This window comes from Rhopalosiphum maidis, chromosome 2, assembly GCF_003676215.2.
Source record: "Rhopalosiphum maidis isolate BTI-1 chromosome 2, ASM367621v3, whole genome shotgun sequence".
In the NCBI taxonomy this organism is placed as follows: domain Eukaryota; kingdom Metazoa; phylum Arthropoda; class Insecta; order Hemiptera; family Aphididae; genus Rhopalosiphum; species Rhopalosiphum maidis.
In genome coordinates, this window is record NC_040878.1 from 82,133,493 (window position 1) to 82,154,333 (window position 20,841).

The window sequence follows — 20,841 nt, forward strand, 5'->3', positions numbered from 1 at the left end:
GTGTGGAATATGTATATAATCGCACTTGGTGTGTCGTATAATAATGTTATGTATACTCAATACTCATTAAATTGGAGACGACGTGAGATTCGATGTGAGGTAGGCGTATGTCGGCATATATTATAGACGGTATTATAACGAGGAAAACGTCCGGAAATCGTTGACGTGCGCGAAATCTGTTTTTTTTTTTTTTAAATAACACACCAGCTGTGCGTACTTAAAGTACCTACCGTAATAATACACATTATCACTGTAATATCAATAAGCCTACGCGTGTATATACTACGGCACAGTGGCGGCCATCAATGAATTTACACTCATATAAGGTTCGGCAATAATATTAAAATACCCATATAGTATAGTATTTATATATTTATAGTGGCTAGTGCCCTAGTGGCTACCGATTAAACGACGAAACGAGTGGCGGCGGCGGAGTCGTGTTCATCGTCGTTGTATAATAATAATCATTCATCGCGTGGTGCACTGCAGCAACAGGTCAAAAGTCAATAAGCATAGGTATATTCCTACAAAGACAAATAGTAACAAAAAAAAAAAAAAAAAATAAAAGAGCAGGTGATTCTGTTATTCGGGGACCCCCAACCTCTTCCAGTCAACGACACGGTGGCTCATATGTATAATATGGGTAGGAGAAAGTAGTGGTAATGGTGGTGTCGGGGGCGGAGAGGTGGTGGACATACGGAGCGTTTGTGGTGTAGTGAATAATGATAATAGAAAAAAAAAATTAAAACATCGGTCGACTACCAGTAGTAGTAGGGGGGAGGATAACACCGCAGGTAAAGTGCGTCCGGCGGCGGCCGTTCGGCGTTCATTCCGTTGTGCGGTCGTGTAACAAGCGTCGTCTGTTGTGCGCGTTCAGTGAGTTCCGTTTCTCTATACACACACATCCGAACCCCATGGACATGTGCGACTCGGATGACTGCTTAAACTGTGGTGAGTACCTACCTCATATTGAAATGTAATAGTATGTTTATTTTGGTTCACACGGTACAAGTGTATTTTTTAACCATACACGTGTAGTAGAAATATACATATTGTATATTAAGTATACGGATCGCCGATTTTGGGGGATGTTATAATCAAATTTTTCCCGGAAATTGTTTTTCCTTTTTTAGATATAATAATATAGATTCCATCGAATCGAAAATACCTACTCCTGTTGCGTCCGGTTCTATAAGCGACTTACCGTGGTATTTACGTAATGTATACGATGGTCCATAACTTGAGCAAATCGTAGCTATGTTTAATATTTTAACGTTCGATTTCTGACCACTGTATAATGTTTTTTTGGGAGTAACCGACTTTTAAAATTCGAATTTTATTCTTACAAAAATTAGTATTGAATATTAACGAACGAGCCTCTCATAACTGCATACCACTCTAACTTTGTTTATGTTTGAACCCACTAATCACGATGCCTACGGGGCGTTTAAATCTCTACAGGGGGTTAGTGTTTTTGTAATAATTGTACAATGTTGTAGGGTCGTTGTCGTTAAAAATAATAAATAGTGTTTTTACTAAATAACGGCCTTCATCATCACATGTTGTAAGTCGTATGTCTCAATGTTAAATATGCGTAGTACATATAATAACAATATAACGATCCTCTTACGGTACACGCATTCAGGAAGTCGTTTCGCCTGAAAGTCACAAGTGGAGGCCGGTTCTATATAAGCATTATGAACGTATTTTATTACATTATAATATTAGTAAAGCCATCAACGTTCTACTGTATCTATTATAGTATGCAACGAAAATATAATATTATATAGATGCTCTAAATATATGTTCTAACAATCGCAAACGAAACACATGTTGTTGGTATAAAATATTACAAACATTTAATTTGTTCTGCAGATCCCATTTTATGTTTCCCTATAGCTAACAAATTAGCTTATTGAAATCGGTATTTATTGGCCAAATTGTATGTGTTTATAATTTATATCATTTGCGAACATATAATATCTTAATATTAGTGCTACTTTCGTCGTGTGGACATGAGTTTTTTTGCGGCAATTTATTATTTATTTCGTTTTTAAAGGAAGATTCGCATGGGATTACAACCTATTGTTAAAGATCTGCAGTGTTCCGATTGAAAACAAGATTTAATAATATAATAGCAAACATTTTTCTTTATTCGTTTTACATTACATTGATCATCACAATTTCAATGTAAAATGCATATGCTACATAAAATAAACTGCACCTGTTCTGCATTATAGTTTGTTTTATTATAAACCTAAAATATATACAGAATTTAATATCGGTCTACATTTATATGTAAAAATATGAAATATAAATTTTTATTTATCGTAAATACAATAGACTCAAGTCTATGTATATTAAGTCTTAATTAATATTATTGAATAATTCAAATTTAAAAGGCGCATACAGTATTCTAATAACATCAATTGTTTCAAATCTATTATAGTTAGGTAACAAAAAAATTCAAGATGCAAATACTTACATCGTAACGAAGTGTTACTAACGAGTGCCGTTACGTTTGAAGTATAATAACATTGTAACAAGAAACGAGTAAAACAATATATTCCAAATATTAATCAATATATCAATTACGTATTTTTGTTGATATAAAGGTAGATCATGTAAATGATATATGCAGTTATGTCTAGAGTACCGAATGCTTACATAAACATGACTACAATTTCCATGTCTAGAGTAATTCTTACACGAGTACCATAGTTTTCTCTTGAAAAATATATAAGCGATTCGCATAGAATATACACCGAATCTTCTAAGTATTGTAATTAGATCCATATTAAATTAGAAAACAGAATCACAATATTATAGTTTTCAAATAATGGCGTATATTATGTTTCAATCATACCAAGATTAGTTATTTTCCAATAAGTAATAACGGTATCGGTGGTACTGTATAACCATGTAAAATAATTTATGAGATGCTTACAGAAATTAACATATATTAAACGTCATATCATTAATATATTACTGTCGATTTCCGGTTTTTTACGAGTATATAATATATTAGTAGGTGCATAATCAAGTACAAGTGGTTTTAGTCTGACCTAAAACGAATACAATTCTGCATTCTGCAGCACAATCGAATCGTATGTCACGGCGATATGTTTCATAGTCGTACATCACTCGTGCCCGAAACGCGTTTTTTTCTATAGGTCTATATACCTACCTATATTATAACAGTGCGCGATGTTTTTCTCTAATACAAACAATGCGATAAATTACTATAGGATAATACGTATATAATATTACACCATTATCAGTTTATGTCGTGCTTAGTCTCTCGTCAATTATTATATAGTATGATATAGTTATATATGTGTCGATGCTATATATATATATATTATTTATATTATTATTCGAAAAACCGTCCGTTTGAAATTTGCGTTGAGTTGTTTTCGATACGATGACCCTCGGCGGCACGATGGTGGAACGTTACTTCGGGTATTCGTCCGCGGCAAGTGCGATGCAGTGTTATAATACGCGTAAAAACAGTATTCTATATATATATATATAAATGAATATCTAATTAATGAGTTTCTCTGGCGTATAGACGAAACGACGAAACCAGGTTTGACGACCTTCATTATGCTGCTCGCGCATTCACAGCAAGATGTCTCGTCAGCTCATAAATTCCTATAGTATATGGGTATAATATATACTATAACATTATTCCGACGTGCATAAAGTTGAGATGATATGGTTGTGTGCGGGTACACAGCATCACTGTCCCGAGGCGCACACGGTGACTCGATTCCTGACGAGATTCCCAACGCACCACGAGTTGCAGTATATACGACCAGCGGACTACTACGGCCGTTTTTGCGCAACGCTATATAACGACATTTAAGTGTTTTGCGGTACGCAGATAGGTAGGTAAAGGTTAACCGCTGCAGCAGCCATACACCGTCAATCTCTCTCGGCAGTGACCATTATCACGTATATGCATTATATATAGTTATATAATATATTGCCCAATAAGCGATTTTTGGCGCGCGATTTATTATAAATATACATGCCTATAGGTATATAGAAGTACGCGAATTCCGCCACTCGCTGCAGCAGAAAAACGTATTTACGCGTATTAAATCGTTGTGATAATATCGTTTAGAGAGGTGCGTATAATAACGCCATTAAGCAACTTGTGATTTGTGGTTTTACTATTTTTGCACTCGAGATCTCGCCGTCATCAGCTAATTGGCCAATTCTCACGATTTATTTATTTTACTATTTTAATGTACAATTAATAATATAATTGTATTGTATTTCGTATTGGCTGCAGTTAAATATCATGTACGCCTTTCGTCAACAGTGTCGCTGTCGTCGTCATTATCGTCATTGTACATCGAATAATAATAATATTATTATATTTTCGTCGCGAACCACATTTTTCGGTCAGGTTCCGCGCTTAGTTAGTTTCGTTTAGCAACTCTACCTACATATTCATACATATCTATCTGCGTGCTTTGCGTACTTACTACAATAATACATCATAGTGCGTCACGCGTCGAAAACGATTACGAGTGCAGCTACTCCATAACACATTGCAACCGTATCAGACCGTTAATATACGTATATATCGTATTATTATACATTTTTAAGTTATACAAGAAACAAACAGATGCGGTGGCGATATATTTCGCTTGCTGAAACGCGATTTCGCAGAGATTAGTAGAACAACAAAACATTAAAATGAAAAAAACAATGTTTACGTAAGCACAATATATATTGACTATTTCAAGTTTTTTCTATCTTCTCCGAAAGATCGAACGAAAGGAACATTTACACGTGTATGAAAACGATGCACATTTGATTTATTACCTGTGAGACTGACTAAGGATTTTTTACACGTCAGACGGATGAAAACGCCTATTTAAACCCAAAACGACCGTCATCATATTTTTAGGTTAGTGTATAGTGCATACCGATACACGAGCATTGGATTTTCGATAAAAGGTTTATCGTTTTCTACATACCCGTTTTGCACAGGTCAAATCTCATTGGTATATTGTACATAACTATTAAGTCGATAAATCATCAAATTTTGAAATTGTATATCATTTATTATTACGATTAATAGTTATAACGTAGGATTACAATTATTTATTTATTTATTTTTTTTTTTTTTTGGTAAAATAATATCGTTTATTCGTTTGTATCTTAAATATATCATAAAACCTAATTGTCAATCACAGTGTCTATCAAATAAATATTTTAAAAATCGAAACACTTAAAATGATATTGCAAATAGGTATAAAAAACTAAATAAGAATTAATCGAATTTACAATATTTTATGGTAAACATAGACAAATAAAATACACCAGCTGGCTACCTACTTCTGAACAATATCGGAAGTGAAAACATATTATTTCATATATGTACCTATACATAACTACCTATTATTTACTATACTGCTTATGCGCGCCATATTCGATATATCCAATGAAAAATGTAATGACACATCGTCATTTTTTATTAATTGTATGTGGTTAACTTGTTTTTATATTATTATAATAATTGACGTGTTTTTTATACTACAAAAACGAATCACACATTGTTTTTTTCTTTTATTCCATAATGGTTCGCCAATTGTCCTAAACTTTCACGATTACATACGCACTTAACGGTCCTAGACAACAATATACAGTTAAATACATATTGCAGAAATGCAGACATTCCTAACAATACATAATCCAATAATCGGCAATAAATTATGTATATGGACGAGGCACGAAATGCACGTAGATATATTATTAAGTATCTATTAAGTATTTTAAACGGGAAAACTGCAACTGTTAATAATTTGATAGCATTTATTAAAATATGTACGACAATATATATTATAATATGTACGCGTGCACTTCACGTAACTATTACTCAGTACGAAAGAGGATGCACTCGCCGTATTAGCTTACTATTAAAGACGTCACCGGACCGTATCACCATGACGGTCAAATTATTTCCTATTATTGTTTTTTTTTTATTTTTATATTTTTATTTGGCTTTGGGTCATACGACTATACGAGGATGTTTCTAAGAGGTCTTTCTAATAATTCAATCCTATAGAAAAACCACATTATTATATCTGGTAATTTTCTGGTTTAAAATTCTTGAAATTTTTCACTCAATAAGACGAATCGAACAAGGTAAACCGCGTAATAATGTCTAATCCGGCCTTAAAACCACAACTAGGATTTCTCATATGGACCAATATGAGCCATTGAGCTTATTAATATATTTTTCTAATTGCGAATTTGATCTACTTTCAGTAAAACATTGAGCTTTTCTAAATCATGAGACTAGCTAATAATAAATTTAACGAAAATAACGACGAAACATAATATTATATTTATGTAGGTATATTAGTCGAAATATTATAGTTACTTAATAATGTAATTATACATAAACATTAATATATATAATTAATAGCCATTCATAAGAGTATAATATGGCTTTTGTTTTAAATACAACTCTCTAGAAAAGTCACGATTAAAATTTTAATAAACATTTCGAAGATTAATTAACAAGTAATTTAATTAATTAATTTTATATAATATGCGAAATTACGTCTATTTAGCAATTATTTATCATATTTAAATAAAATCTTTAAAAAAAAAATTTAACTTAATTTTGTATTAAAACATAATCTCTATAAGTATATACATCTCTTATATAAAACAATTTATAATTATAAATATATCTAATTAACATAATATGGTGATAGTGATGTGAATAGCAATAACCTGTTATTCGTAACTCATAAAGTACATAATATTTATTGCCATAGTACCATAATCTAAATAATATATTACAATCGATTTCATTTCAATTATTTCGAAATTGTTACTGAGGCAACCATTCGATGTTCGTGATTTTTGATCTTATGTACAGTTGCGCATTAATTTACAAATACAAGTATCAGATGACGACATTGGCATTAACCATATAACACGCACAATATCGCTATTATAAATCATTAATTAATAATATTATTTTACTTTGGCACACTGTAGTTGAAGACGTTAAAGTAAAATAACGTTTGACTTTTTTTAGACAAACGTAGTTTTTATTTGTTGTTAATTTAAATTAAAACTGTACCCAATTTGCGCTGATATTTTCAAGTTTAAAAACATTTTTGTGTGATAAATTATACAATAAATTATATGTATACCTAACAGTATATTACGTACTGCGTAAGGTAAAACGAATTTAGAATGTTTATCACGGAAATCGTCAAGCGGCTATAATTTTTCTACTTGGTATACTCTCTTGGACGTACGTAAAACCCAACTTTATACCGCAAGGTATATAAATACTTAGACCACATTTTGTACGTTTGCGCGTTTAACATTTATACCACTCACTTTTCATACATTACATAGCCACATAGGTATGACTATGTGTCTATGTGATTATTATGTACGCAATACCGTAAAATTATGCGTGTGTGTAAAATACTATATCTATCTGTTGTTGTGTGTATAAGTACAATTGGCAATGTTAAGTCTGATTTGTGGTCAAAAATCGAAACACTCTATATAGTTTCTAAGCACTAAAACCTCAAGTATTGTTGTTGAAAAATTGTTAGCTTGTGACTAAAAATTATGTAAATCGCGCATTGCTTTCGTTCTTGAAAATGCGTTGTACACAACCGAACGGATTCATATCGTAGGTCATCTCAAACTTTCTGTTTTGTTTCGAAAGTCATATCATACCTATAGATTTATACAGCAACCTAATCTGCGGGTCACCGCGGGTGCATCGGAGTACGACACGTATATGTAAATACAAATAAAAATAGGGTGCATGGTGCATATAAGGACTTCCTGATGTCCTACAAAATAATATGTTATAATATAATAATGCACGCGTTCGCGCGTTAAAAAAAACCATTGTATTAAATGACACCCTTGCAGCTATACCGCAATTTCGGAAATCTCTACTTATATTTAAATTTGAATAATAAAAAACAAAATACGACTATACGTAGATCAAGAATGATTGGGATTCAATATACGCTGTACGGCCTGTAAAGTTCAACTGTAACTACGACAAACATATTATAATATCATATAATTCATAAACAGTAAGTACTACGTACTATTTCTATATATATATATATTATTAGCGAGTGTCTGGAGCAGAGTCGGAAGTTGGTGGGAAAAGAATACCAAAAATACAGTATCATTTCCGCCGTTTGCTGCATAGTACTTAATAACAATATAGGTACATAATATTTATGCAGGATTTCAACGGGACACAAAACTCGTGTTACGCTATATTATTTCTCTCCGCGGACAGGGTGCGTGCCCGTTGTCACGACCTTATAATAGGCAATAGAAATAATATCGTTATACTCACGCGCGTTCAGGTTTCACGACGAAAAACTAGTGACGGAAACGCAAACACAACCGAGAATTTCACATGACCGTTTTCGGCGATCGCAATTATTATTATTGTTACGATAGAATACCGAATCAATCGCCGTCGTTGCGCGTGTCCGGTTATACGCAGTACCTACACACAATCATAATAATATATCATAATATATATTTAATAATAATGCATAATATTATATATATATATACGTACAAAGCGCACGGTCGTCGTCGTCGTCGTCTTCGATACACTATGTGATGTGTATGGCTAGGGATCTTTTATGTGTCGCGGACCTAATATAATGTATTCCGAAAACGAATCTGCACACGACGTCGAATCGTGATGGGCAAACAGCGCGCGATAGGCGGCGGAAATAGTGAAATTGTTTTGTATTTTTTTTTTTTTTTGCGACTCGGCACAATACGCGGGCGGAGGCGATTCTTCGTCCGCAAAGAATAAATGGTATAATATAATATTATAATAATATCTGATATAAAGGTACGGCTGCGATGCATATTATAATAATATTATGTCCGTCCCGACGGCAATGCGGTTCGGTCGAGAGTTTAAAACATTGCGTACGTCTATAATACGTATAGACGTATGTGTGTGTATGTGTGACGTGTGTACGTATTTAACTCTATCCGTATATAACTAATAATAATACACTGACAACGGAACAATATGTAGCGTTTATCCGGCGAAATGTGTGAGCGTGTGCTGTGTAGCCGAGGGAAAATATTTATAATAATACGTACGCCCAATTCGTTATTCGTTCGAATCATTAGTGTTTAGAGTCGACGCAGAAAAAAAAAAACGCGGGACCTTATCGGCGTACTTTTTTTCTCTCCTCTTACTATTTCCGCCACCGCCGCCGCTACCGAAGCGGTTGTCCTTTGGCCGCGATTGTTATTATATTATTTGATTTCGACGTTTTAATCGACCGATCGTGCGCCGAGAAAAGCGCACATTTTATACGGTCGCGACGTGCTCCTGCTGCGTTATAACAATACGATAATATAGCATAGCGTATAATGACATTCATAACACTGGCGGTGGTTATTTCAGCGACGATCCCACTCGACCGTCACTGCACAAACCAAAAAAAAAAAAAAAATAAAATAAAAATAAAAAACAATATATAATAATAATATGATATTATATCACCGATAATCGCAAATGCGCGCGTATTAAAACGACGTTTGCCGTCAAAATATGCATAACGTAGTCGTAGTGTAAAACGAGAAAAGAAATCGCAGGCGTTTTGATAAAGAATAAGGTTATTGCGTCTCGTTTAAAAGTATGATTTTCGTCACATTTTCAGAGTTTTTTCCACATAAGCGACGGTTCACAGCACCTATTGCGGATCAGAGCTCACTTGCCCACTCGCGCCATGTCCGCGGGGAGAGACGTAAAAAAGTTAAATTCTCAATTTATCACATCATGTATATCACACGTGTGGATTATAGGATATGGCAATATAAATATAATAATATATTACGTCATGATTATCACAACGTGCAGACGCGTTCAAACCCCGTTCCGAAGTCTTCACTTTATATTCTTACACATTACTCAACTACAATAACAATATATTGTAATCATACTTGTACGACAGCCATGAACGAGAAGTAACAAGTCAATAAATAATGTATTGTTTATTTCGGCAAACAGAAACGGTGTATAATAATCTGCAATATTTTCGGTCGTCCTGATTAAAAATAAAGATAAAACCGGGTAGTAATAATAATAACAATAATCAATTTGACCGTGCATTATGACTTCTTCGATCCGATCGCGGTAACGCCGATAACTATAAAATATATTATATCAAAAGCCATGTACACCTATAATATGTGCTGCGGTCGTCGCGCGCGCCTCGAGATTTCTCACGTTTTCGTCGATCCCGCGATCGTGAGCCGGTCGATCTACAAATAGGTATCTCCGCGCACTATTATTATATATATATATACCTTATACCTGCCCATAACTATCTATACAATGTGTACGAGTAACGCACACCTGCACGTTGCGCGCACTGCCAATGCTATACTCGATCGGCGATCGACGACACGATATCCGGTGTGCCACTGTGGGTCCATACGTGCGGCAGCGGCGGCGGCGACACAATCACACGATTCTCCGTTGTGCCGATAGTTTCACTCGGACGGATCACGCGAGCCCGTTACGCGTTGTATATTATATATGTATGGATTATTCCATCTGTGGGTATCGTATACATTAGAAATGCCAAAAAAAAATATTCATTTTCACTGTACACAACAACACGCAGAGAGCGGGAAAACCATAAAGATCATCACGAACTGCATTGTGCAAGACCTATACTTGCCTAATATATCTTATGGTACGGCGCGTGAACGGGCATGTTGTCTATACACAACATATTGACGTAGTCTGTACTGCGTACTGCTGTTACATATATATATATATATATTATTATTATATGTTCAAAAATTATTGTTTTCCAAAAACAAACAGAATATATCAATTATTTTCCTCGGCGGTAGCGAATGCTTCGGTATTACTCGTTATAGTCATTATACTTGTTAGATATCGTAATATAAATATTATAGGTACTATAGCTGATGAATTCCTCGGATCCGACCGTGCGCTGCAGTTTTGAATTGAAATACAATTATACAATTATTTATATAATATATACTATTATTTTTTACAACTCAACAACGTTGTGAAAAAAAAAAATCGTAAAATTATTCAAATGCATCGTCAAAATGAAAAAATTAAAAAATGGACGACGTGGGGATATTCTAAGAAGTATTTGGATAAACTCTGAAAATATCGTAACTTTCAATACTGTCGTTAGAGACTTGGTATATGGACATATGGTACATAAAAAGGCCTATTTTTATTTATTTATATATATATTATATATTATACGTGTGTGCGTATTATAAAGGATAATTATATCGTACGTATGGTGGTTTGCTTCGAAGTAGTGGCAGGCCGCAGTCATTTGAGTTGTGTGCACATAAAACGGTCGTACCCTTTTCTCGTTATTATAGGACTCGAGTATTTTTTCCTCTCCACAGAATCGCCGGCGGAATATTATTACAACGCATGTTTAACAGTCGTGTGTACCTACATATCTGTATACGCTGTTTATATATTAAATATCGTATTATAAGTACCTCTACGTATTAACTGCATATTGCGATTTACGAGTAATTGCACGATTTTTATTGTTTAACCCTATTATCTGCCGCACCGGTGTATAATAGGTTTATTATAATATTATATTATAGTTGGGCACAGCCGATATATTATGCGCCATGGACCGCGATGCAGCTATTGTTGGCGAAACGTAATTCGATATAAGATTATAACTGTTCGCAGATAGCCGTTCCTTCAAATTATACATCAAACGTATTATAACGAGAAACACGATAGGTTAAGTATAATTATTACATTTAGTATAATATAAAATATTAACATACATAATATTATATATTATAATATGTGTGCAGTTGCTTATCACACGCCCATTCGAATGTTACCAATAGTTATAATTAATCTTTCCCACGGAACCGTAGATGACGTTTCGGACACATTTAAAAATTAAATTTCGTTAAATATGGAAAACTCACCAGTTAACTTTGAATATCTGGTTTTTAGCTGATTGAAAAATGGCTGATGAAATAAGAATGATAAGCCATGTATACTGTTATACATGGCTTACATTTTTGGTAATTTTTTCAACGCTTTTCTATATCGTGACCGACGTGATATTGTAACTAATAGTCAAAGAAATAAATATATCTATAATTTGGTATTGTTTAATAATTTTAATAACATATTTATAAGATAAACTACGTTTATAATTATTAATTTTACAGATCAGTATTTTAATCAAACGTCTATCTTCTGACTGCAAATATATTTAATTATTAATAATAAATAGTAATGAATTTAATAAAAATATATATTCTTAAGAATTTATTCACCACAACGTGTCTCTGCTGTGTTTAAGTTTGTTTAAAATAAAACTCGTTAAAATCGAACCGATCAAATTTAGCGTGTGCCTCCAGAACTAATCAAAGCAATACACCTGTAATGGTAGTGATCGTATTGTTCGCATCACTTAAAAATATTAAAATATTATATTCACGAGATACCATGTTCAATTCTAAAAATACAGAACCCTCAATTATCTACAATGTGATCTATATATAAACATATGTGTGCTTGGTAACTTACTATATAAACATAATAATTCAGGAGGTTTCGCTTTTTATTTAAATTATGATTTTTTGGAATTTTTAAGTATACTTAAAGACCATATTTTCAAATAACAGTAAACAATTTGGTTAGAGAGATGCCGGGTAAAAAGTTTGTATCACTCATTGCTTAAATGGTATAATCAAAATTAATGTGAGTATATGTTTGGTGAATCACTCTGTATATCCCATGCTATAAAATATAATTTATTAAAATGTTATGTGCTGACGTCAGAACTTAGCATTTAACACCCGACACCGTTTAATTTTCACTGAACCTTCACGTTTCCACTTTTCTTAGTACGCCTATAAAATACATTTATTCGTGGATTATTAATTGTACGGTTCATTGGACATAAACACATAATATACCGTCATAGCTAAACAAAAAAGGTAGACAATTCAATATAAACTGTTTGTTATATATATTTTTTTCGCTCATTTAACGTTTACTGACAAATCCTAGAATATCACTATAGAGCTATAAACGGTGGTGTGTTCAATTATATTATATATGTTTTCAAAATATATTTCGGTATATTTTCTCCGTTAACCAAGTATACAATCGTATAAAATATTCAATCTAATAGATTGTAAAAGACCTATGGTATATCAACGTACTACGCGTGCTATTTTATAAATAACATAGCTGGAGTATAAAAGTATATTCATTGTTAAATATTTAGGAAATTTGCAATATCCACAAAACATATAGGACCTATATGGATATATGTATGTATTTGTGGTAAAGTCACAAATTTCTACATTCTATAGCAGTTTATTAAGTAAGCAAGTCTAACAAAATCGAATACAAGATAATTGACGTTTGTTCGCCATTTTTCAGGCTAGAAAAATGTTCATAGAATAAAAATTGCAAACTATTTATAAAGGTAGTAGGCATATAAAAATACTGAAGATATACGACATACATATCGTATTCGTACATAATTCGTGTCAATTTTCTATCCGAGAATATATAGTGAATAAAGACTTATTTGATTACATGAATAAACTACGAGTAGTTGCTTATGAATTACCAGATATATATCTAGTGTAAGTAGAAGTCTGTGAGTCCTGTGATGGTAAAATAACACTCACTATCTATCGTTCGTCAAGTACATAATAATAATTAATCAATTATATTTTTTTCACGATGTATTGCATATACATATCTGTATACAGTACTTGTTTCCTGTTATTATCATTATTATTTTTTAAATCGACCGAATTAAAAACGAAATCAATCATCATAGTTACAGATTATATAGATACTTACTTCCCAAGAAATCTACGTGAAAACCAGTACTAAAACGTTATTGAATTGGACCATCGTGTGCGTGCATACGTCTAATATATGTAATTATATAATGCCAAATGCCCAAACAATTTCTAAAGTATAAGTTATTGAGTTATTGAGTGCGACAAATAGTTATTGGTTTCATAGCGTATTTTATTTGGAAAACTACATCAGAACACATAGGTAACAATTTTTTTCGAACTTTCTTTACCTCTATATCACTTACCTATCCTTTCCTACAATCAAAACATCGCAATATTTTTTGTCTCATTAATTACAATAATTACACTATAGCTAAACAAATAACAGTAAAAACAGAAATAACGAAACGTTAGTAAAAAACAACAACAACAATAATAATAATGAAAAAAAAATTGTATTACATAGAAGAAGAAAATGTTAAATTAATGATTTATATACTATATGTTGTCAGAAAGTAATTTTTTTAAACGAGAAACTTAACCAAACAAAGTACCTAAAGGACAATCACTTTGAGACTAGGTCGACATATACGTTTAATAAAACTAATTGTTTTTACGAGTATTTTTAAACCAAATTAGTAAACTTTTACAATCGTATAAACATTTCCACGGTTGTCAGAACAATAAAAATATTTTTATTTGCAATTTAGTTCATGTATTAAATGTTTCTATTATTTTTATTTTATTTATTTATTTATTTTTTTTTTTTTTTGGAACATACTTTCATAAAGGAAATACACGTACACAAAAATTATTATTATTAATGCCTTTTTTTCATAAAATAATTTTATAATATTCTTGAAAAATATCAATTGTAAAACAATTTAATATAAATTTAACAAGTTTATTAAGTAAAAAAATTGTGGTTGATGTTTTTTTTTTTGAATAATTTAATGACATTTTTATTATTTAAATATGCACCTTATATAGCACCTACATTACCTAATTACTATTATTTACATTACATAAACATAAAATATTATGGCAAGGACTTCAGTTAAGCTTATAAGAGACTAGCATTATAGGCCCCGAAACGTTTTGATTCGAAGCGGTTTCGATGAAGGCCATGGAAAAAGAAATGATTAAAAAAAAGTAATAATAACACTAAATATTTCAAACGCACGAAATGGACCTTGGGACGGTCTCTCTAGCTACAGGTACTTTCGTAATTTGTAATAATGACGTTTTTTATTTTGATAAAATTTTTCGAGCACACCAATAGCATACTAATTACTGTCGGTATCGTATCTATAAATACATCGCACTGGGCTATTACCAAATAATTTTCGGGATATATCATTATTATATTAATTCATTAGGAGCGATGATTGTGCCGGATCGTCTCGGAGATAATATTCGCGTAATGTGATTCCGGTACGTGTATGGCACACGGAAAACCGACGAATAATGTTGCTTGTTATGTATTGTAGTAACGCCACTGACGTAATTCGTGTACCTATTGAGCAATTGACGCACCGAGTTCATCTGTATACTATGCATACCTATTATATACCTAACTGTCTACGACCTACCTCGTTACTACATTTAACGGACACGAGCGAGAGGGATCGAAACGGGTGAAAATATTGTAATTCGTAATTGTTATGGAACTCGTGGAAATCGAAAAATCTAAACAAATCTTAAAATATTAAATTAGTACCGAGGACACGTCACGACTATTTCACGACATCGTTTATTAAATCGTTTTTTGTGTCGTAATAATTCTAATTTAAGAGCATAAAAAAAAAAGAAAAAACGACAAAACGACAAAAAAAAACGAAGAAAATACTAAGTAGCTCATTATAAAATATAATACAAACTATAAATGTATAATGTATACTCGTGAAAAACGTGTTAAAAGTGTGTTTATTTGTTTATTTTATCGTTTCGCTATGGACATAATTCGTTAAAATCTAAACCGTTAGATTGACGTAAAATGATAGTCTAGAGCCACGGTCGTATTTTATATTATACATTGTATACATAGATAGTAGATATGCGTAGGTATATGATGATTGTACCAGACTACGTAATAGTTAAACTTTTTTTTTCACGGTCTCTACGTTAAACAAATGAAACAATGGTTAATTGGTTATATTTTTTCAGTATCCGGTTGCAATAGTTAAAATCGCGTTATCAAAACATTTTTCTTTTTTTTTGTATACCATGTACGAATTGTGGAGAGTTCAAAACGTTCGAATTATTCAACACAGCAAGCAGAAAACCGCAGTCATTTAACTTCAATCCCGCAGACAACGTTTAAAGTTTATGCGCAATCGCGACGTTTTAGAAAACTACTTTTTAAATCCATTTCAACAGTCAACATGCGATATCTTATTATTCTTACCCTTCGGGAAAATGTTATTATTAGGATTTCGTCACGGTCGCCGCGGTTCGTTGACATTCTTAAACGAGTTTTCTGTTTTTACCAAATCTAGATATAAAGTCAATAATTTTGGTCATACGTATAGTAATCGAGTTTGATTGGTTTGACACGCGTTGGTTCGACGATTAATGAAATCGGTATAAATAAGCTGTACAACACTCGCAGTGTTCGATTGCGCTATATATTTAAAAACAATATTCTTTTTATTCGCACTGCGGATTTTGAGCTTATGGAATATTAATTTCACTAAACAAGCTAGCAGTAAAGACGACGACCATGATGATACCCAACACTGATGATGCTTAAAACTCCTTGGCCTGTTTCATTATTTGTTTTCTTCTTATGGCCACATACGAGTATTTACCCGAAGAATACGCCTTAAATCTCGTAAATTACTATCACTAAATAGTAATTAATAATATAAACGTATTATATTAAGTAAATATCGCGTACATATCATTCCTTTTACGTGCATCATATGATTTCAAAATATAATTTGTACTTCGTTTTCGAGGTGTAATTCTAATATATATATAAATATATTCTTACGATTATGGAGTGCGAAATTATGGTTTTTCGAACTGTTCGACTTTTTAAGGTCACGGATATGCGATGTTCTCATAATGCTATAGGTATAATGACTATACGGTCTCATCGCGCGTGTATGTTTTTGCAGACGAGCGATCTCATTGGCACCACAGTGTACCCATGTGTCTATAATAAGTGGCTCTATATGGTTATGTACGGCTTCTTGTTATAATATTATATTATATTATATACGTTTATATAAATATTCGGGGAATAAAATAGAGCCCGTTTCGAAAGTTCTTCACACGCGTTCATTACAGATGTTCTCGTTCTAAACGTTCGTTTTGGCGTTTGTTATTATATTATTATTATAAGACCGTCATCAGTCATCGTAGCTGCGGGCCCATCATGGGAAGACGTCGGATCGAAGTGAAAAGTCTCGTGGACAGTCGCTTCAGACGGAAATTTTCACTTTTTTAAACGCGCGCTCGCGCTCACATTATAACAGTCATGAGATCCTCGGCTCGAAACAATGGGCATCATGCGATTCGCTTAATTATACATAAATGTGATGTACATACGTATAGTGTACAATATAATATGTGTATATAAGTAATACTTACATGCACTCTTCAACTCAATAGATGTATATTATATCGATATATTATATGTATATGTATGCATGTATATTATATAGTGTGTAGTACATAATATACGATATATAATATGCACGTGCACACATGCGCGCTGCATTGAAAAGTAAAAATAAAAAAAAGTTCTTTTATTTTTTTTAAGAGCATTTCATAATTCGTATGTATATAGTGCGTATATCTATATATTATAACAACGATGATGGCGTGGCGGATATAATATCACGGCGATCACGTGCAATCTCGATTTCCTTGATCTTGAACGCCGCATCCTACGGCCAATTCCGCTCTCGTCTGACCTATGGGCCACTAAACAATACTAACTGTCTTCTACGCCCACATACAATTTTGATAAATTATAACTGTAATTATTATTTTTTATCATAAAATTCGACTAGAGTGTATGTCGAAAATCGATCTGTTCTGGTAATTGCAGCGTTTAAACGTGTGAACACCTCTCACGTCCCTTTTCCCTTGAACTATATATAGTCATACGGAAGTTTAGTCAAGCTGATTTCATATGTTGACACTATTTTTGGTTACTATTAAAGTATTTTCCCGTGTCAGTAAAATTCGTCAATAAATATCGTTAAGAATAATTGTATAATTATTGATTGAGATTACTTTCAGCATACTTAGGTATATCGCTTACATTGGCTCGCCCACAGACAGCATGATATTATTATATATCATGTATATACGTCCATGTGTCATTCATTGACACAATAACTCCAAAGAACGCGTTTTGCGGTATTTACCAAATTTGGTATAAATATAACGAACAAGTTAATATAAACCGTCTAATTGAATGATAAATTATAAATGGAGTAGTTAAAAAAGTCAGTAGGTACTTTACATAATTAGTGTGTAATATATAGACCACACATCTCGATTGTCGGGGAGATTGAATTATACATGTTTATTATTCATTTCTGTATAATTAATCAAAGTATCAATAAACAACAAATTTACTAATATTAGTAAACTAAAATATATAGTAAAAAATTATTCACGTTTAATAATTAATTATTTAATGACTAATGAGTAATGATTAATGATACTTGAGATAAATGTATAGAGTACAAGGTCTTACACCATGGTTTACCATTTATTAGTCAAATATGTTGTATATAAATGGTATAATAAGTTCGCTCAATTTTATGAAAGTTAACGTACCTATCCCCTTCGCATAGTTTTCCACATACCACATACATATGCATGGTTATAAATACATTATATACTTATACCCATTATATTACATTTAACGTTTACTTATTACTCTGCGTTAGACATTTTTTCTTTGGTCATACATAGACGACCATATCGGTGTGTTTGCAGTTACATGTTATCCCATATAATATTATTAAAATTTAAGATATCCAAATGGCCCAAACATACTTTAATACTTGTTCGCATAACAAAAAATAATTTTCGTTAAAATATTTTAGGTAAAGAGCATAACAAATTGCTCCTCACTAAATATTATAAATATTTTGAAATTTGAAAGTACAATACACGTTTGTGATTTTTATGTTCTGATTAGCAAAGTGTCCAAAATTAAGTTGATACTTAAGTACATATATCGTACATAATAATCTAATGTACGTATGTATAATTCCTCTGTTATATCAATATGTCGACCTTGTTCAATCAATTATAGAAATGAATCACGCTTTACTATAATAGCGGGTTGGCCTCAAGTACAAATCTCTTGTTGTGATAATTTGATTTTTTTTAAATGTTGTACGATTACAATTTGTAAACTTAAATGTGAATATTTTATGGGTATTATTTTAATATACGATGATTAAGTCATCACGAATCACGATATCACATACGTATTAAATTGAACACGTGTTTATAGAGAATTTGCAGAATATAATATTCAGTGATTTATCCTCGTTTAAATGAAACTTTTCCTAGCTGCTATATAACACAATATTATTATTATATACCTATATCCGCAGATACTTGTACATAGATAACATGTCAAAAAAAAAAACAAAAAATGTCAGGGATAAATGTCGATCGTGACGAAACCCCGCGGTTGCGCAAAACTGCGTACTGTACAGTCAAATAATAATATATAAGACCAGCTCGGCTCACAGCACGATTTTGTTTTTGCACGTATTGACAAGACATAAAATACAAGACGTTACAATTGCAAGAACCTATAATGTATGTAGGTCCTATAATACGTGTTGCATTTATGCATTATACAAATAATATTTAGAAACTATTTTTATCATATTATCTAAAAATATAATATATTCAAACGCGTACAACCGTGTTTATTGGGAACGTAGTATACCTTGTCGTTTTTTAAAAAGTAAATATTAGTTATATCTTATGGTATGATAACCATACGCGTAGGTGTACTAGATACAAACTCTCGGACATCGTCGTCGTGTACGCGTTAACGTGTGGAAGAAACGTGTCATTATATATAATAATATTATATTGTATATACGGGCGTAAGCCGTCCGCGATTTTACTTTCCACTCACCATTCCCGGGCTAGGTGTATCATTATAATGTAGGTATGTTATATTAGGTACCTACAACATACAACTGCGGCAGCGATGTTGTGTTTTTTGCAAAATGATCTGTTTACAGTATTCCGAACGCCTGCGATCCCGCGGGGCTATACACCGACGAGGCGACGTCTATACTGATAATAAAACTGTATAATCATAATATGTACCTACTTCACGTATAGTATTATTGTAAATAACGTTATACCAGTGTTTACTATTTATTTTGATGATAAGTTATTATATCGTAAGGAACAGACAGATCGTAAGTCGCTGAGCTATAGGTTTACGTGAATGGTTAGGTACCTATAGGTACGTATGAGTGCGCTGTGCATAATATTAAAACCGGCAAAAATTCAACTAAGAAAATTATACGCGTCTCGCGTCCCAGTCCTGACTGCTAAGGCTGTTGTATCTGTTTTCCATTCGTTCATCATATTTGTCTATTATTATTTATAATACATCGACATAGTACCTATTATAGGAATGCAGTCATTGTCTGTTAATATTTAAGCAAATACATCGATTTAATTTAATTTTTGTATTTTTTCCTTACTGCGAAATATGTTTGTTGATATCAAACAAAATATTAAACTTATATTAAACTTATTTTAACTTTATATTAAACTTTTGTTGAAAGGTTAAAAATAAATTCGACGACGTATCATTTGTATTCGTTGGTTTTGTCCTTAATGATTTATTATTCACGTTTTTATTTTCCGAGTATCTTATACGTGGGAAGCGTATAAATATTTTCAAAGCTACTTCGTCGCACTCGAATGTAATAGCGGTATTAACTTTCAACTAAATCG

At 32.3% G+C, this 20,841-nt stretch overlaps 1 protein-coding gene across 1 annotated transcript in view; it reads left to right on the forward strand.

The window, feature by feature from the left end:
* Window positions 1-821: 821 nt before the first annotated feature.
* The window catches only part of LOC113552360, a 45,639-nt gene continuing 25,619 nt past the window's right edge, over window positions 822-20,841 (forward strand). The window contains exon 1 of the mRNA XM_026955221.1: window positions 822-951. The gene's annotated coding sequence lies outside the window, so the exon portion shown is untranslated. The remainder of the gene's footprint in view (window positions 952-20,841) is intronic.